Source organism: Bison bison, unplaced genomic scaffold, assembly GCF_000754665.1.
Source record: "Bison bison bison isolate TAMUID 2011002044 unplaced genomic scaffold, Bison_UMD1.0 scf7180017864383, whole genome shotgun sequence".
Taxonomy (NCBI): Eukaryota; Metazoa; Chordata; class Mammalia; order Artiodactyla; family Bovidae; genus Bison; species Bison bison.
The window spans coordinates 8,360,179-8,363,358 of NW_011494955.1; the positions used below are offsets into that span (position 1 = coordinate 8,360,179).

A 3,180-nucleotide genomic window follows, 5' to 3' on the forward strand; every position below is an offset into this window, starting at 1 on the left:
ATAAACACAATAAAATGTATGAAATACCTAAACCATAAGACCTATATATAGCACAGGGAACTATACTCAATATTTTATAATAACCTATAATGGGAAAAAATCTGAAAAAGAATATCACTTTGCTGAGCACTTGAAATACAACATTGTAAATTTACTATATTTTAAGTAAAGCTGGACTAGAGAAGAAAAAAAAAAGAAAAACCATATGATCATGTCAAAAGTTGCAGAAAAAGCTTGAACAATATTAAATATACATATATGGTAAAAACCCTCATGCAAGTAGGTAGAGAGGGAACAGCTCTCAAAATAAGTGGGCTATATATGATAAGCCAGCCTACATCTGATAGCATACTCAGTGATGAAAAGGTGAAAACAGTTCTTCTAAGATAAGGAACACGACAAGATTGCCCACACTCATCACTATTATTCAACGTAGTATTGAAAGTTCTGGCCACATCAATCAGGCAACAAAAGGAAATGAAAGAAATCCAAATTGGGGAGGAAGAAGTAAAATTATCACTATTTGCGGATGACATGATACTATACATAGAAAATCTTAAAGACACCAGCAAAAAAAAAAAAAAACAAACTAGAAACTACTAGAGCTCTTCAATGAATTCCATAAAGGTACAGAATAAAAATTAATATCAACTTCTGCACGCGCCGCCGCTAACCCAGCACTCTCGCCGGAGCCTCTGGCCCGCGCGTTCCTTTTTCCCTCCAGCTGTGGAGCGGGCGGGATCCTGCACTGTGATCGCGGCAGCAGCTGCAGCCCGGGTGGCCTCCGGCGGCGGCAGCGGCACGCGAGCCCCTAGGAGGACCGTACCACCGTCCGCCAGCAGGCGCGGGGGGGGGGGGGGGGGGATGCCGGTCGCCCCGCTGCACACGCCTCAGCGACCCCGCGGGACTGAGGCGTCGCCGCGCCCGGGAGCTTGAGCGCCGAGCCGGGCCTCGACCCCGAGCTCGGAGCCTCGGTGGGCCTGGCCCGCCGCCGGCCCCACCCATCTGGGCCAAGGAGGCCGCGGCCATGGCTGAGACGGAGGAGCGGAGCCTAGACAACTTTTTCGCCGAGAGAGATAAAAAGAGGAGGAGCGGAGCAACCGGGCGGCGAGCGCAGCGAGCGCGGCGGGAGGCGCTGGCGGGAGCAGCGGAGCCACGGGCGCGGCGGGCGGTGGGGCGGGCGCGGGGACCTGGCCGGGCGATAGCGGGACCGCGGGCGTAGGGGCCACTGGCCCTGGGGCCGCCACCAAGGTTGTGACAAAGGAGGAAGATGAGTGGAAAGAATTTGAGCAAAAAGAGGTTGATTACAGTGGCCTAAGAGTTCAAGCAATGCAAATAAGTGAAAAGGAAGAAGATGAAGTTGAAAAGAGAGAAGATCCAAGTGATAATTGGGAAGAAGGTGGAGGTGGTGGTGGTGGTGTAGAAAAGTCTTCAGGCCCTTGGAATAAAACTGCTCCGGTACAAGCACCTCCTGCTCCAGGAGTTGTTACAGAAACCCCAGAACCGACAATGACTAGTGGCGTGTATAGGCCTCCTGGAGCTAGGTTGACCACAACAAGGAAAGCACCACAAGGACCACCAGAAATCTATAGTGATACGCAGTTCCCATCCCTGCAGTCCCCTGCCGAGCATGTAGAAAGCCGGAAATACTGAGCCTTCGTAAGGGTTGACTACCTCAGATTTGCTGCACTCATTGTGGACTTCATGTGGATCACAACTTCTGGATAAGAAGGTTACAGCTATTAAGTATCGATGTGAAACTTGAAACCAGTTCTACTGGATTCCTATCAGAAATCCTGCAGAAAGTCAGCCATCTGGGTTCTGATCTGCTGTAAAAGATGAAGATTTAAGTGACCTTAATTAACCTGTCCTGTGCCCCATCTATAAGGAATACTCTGAGGTGGACTGTGGCTGGATTAGACTTCCTAGAACATGCCACTCTCAAAAGAACTGATGTGCTTGGAAAATCTGTAGGGCTCTGATTTATAATTTAAAACTTTGAGTTGTATTCTGAGGTAACCACAAATTAAATTCAACCAAACTTTGGTCACCAAGTGGGGAAAGGGGTAGGAGGGAAGAATCTTATTTCTTTTAGTAATTTTTTATTTGGGTAATGCTTTTTCTGTGTTCCATATTAAGGCTTTTTTTTTTTTTTGCTATCACTTGGAATAGTTGTTTTACAGAGCGTATTGCTTAGCTCAGTAACCTGAAGTATGCATTGGAATTGTGAAATGTCTCATGAATTTGCCAATCCCTAGAGTGGAACCAAATGGCCTTTAATGTAAAGGGCAGTAAATGCAGGGGGCTCTACTTCAGGTGCTGCTAAAGCCTCCTCTAATCAGGTCTAAATTGTATAGTAAACTGGTGGAAAGACTTTGTTTAGTTTCTGCTCAGGCCAAGGGAGTCACTGTCCTGTCCTTACAAATTCAAAGCAGTAAGAGCAGAACCTCAACCTGAAACACACTTAAGTTTCACAGATCTTGCATGATCTTTGACAATAATTCCAGATGCACTTGTGCCCAAACATTTAAGGTGTTAGGTATTCTGTAGATGCAGTGATTGTCCCAGCCTAGCTTTGGTATCAACCTTCTGGTATGTCTTTAAGTTGATCATTTGGAGAGTCAGGGGTGAAAGACAGGTGATGTAGCACTTCTGTTTTTAATAATTACAGCTTAAACTATCCAGTAATTTTTAGTCCTGAAAAGGGACACCAGGATGCTACCCAGGATTACTGAAAAGTCTTTACATCTAATGAAATAGTCTGGTAATTTCCTAGTTTTGTATCTTCGGTAGAAATATTTCAAAGTGGCATGTGACCGCTTGATGCAGAGTCTGGGTTTCTCTATAATAAAATCCCTTTGCCAAATGTAGGAGTTGCAGACTTGCTACTGGCAAGAGTGAAGCAAATGGGTGAGTAAAACTATCCTGTTGTGGGGGCATTTTCCTCTAGGAGTTGAGTCTTGATAAAAGTGTCAATGCAGGAATCCCACTCCCGGGAAGCGAACAGAATCACCTGATGGGACCTGCAAAGTGTATCTGGGCAATAATGTTGGAGTTACTTGAGGTGGCAGGCAGGATGCCTGTGTTCTGATGTGCTTGGGTGAGTAGCTGAGCCAGCCAAGGAGAGGTTGGATGATTGAAAAACAAAGGATTCTTGGTTAATCTGAAGACATCATATGG

General features: G+C 46.2%; 1 pseudogene; it reads left to right on the top strand.

The window, feature by feature from the left end:
* Window positions 1-1,013: 1,013 nt before the first annotated feature.
* The window catches only part of LOC105001619, a 2,610-nt pseudogene continuing 443 nt past the window's right edge, over window positions 1,014-3,180 (top strand).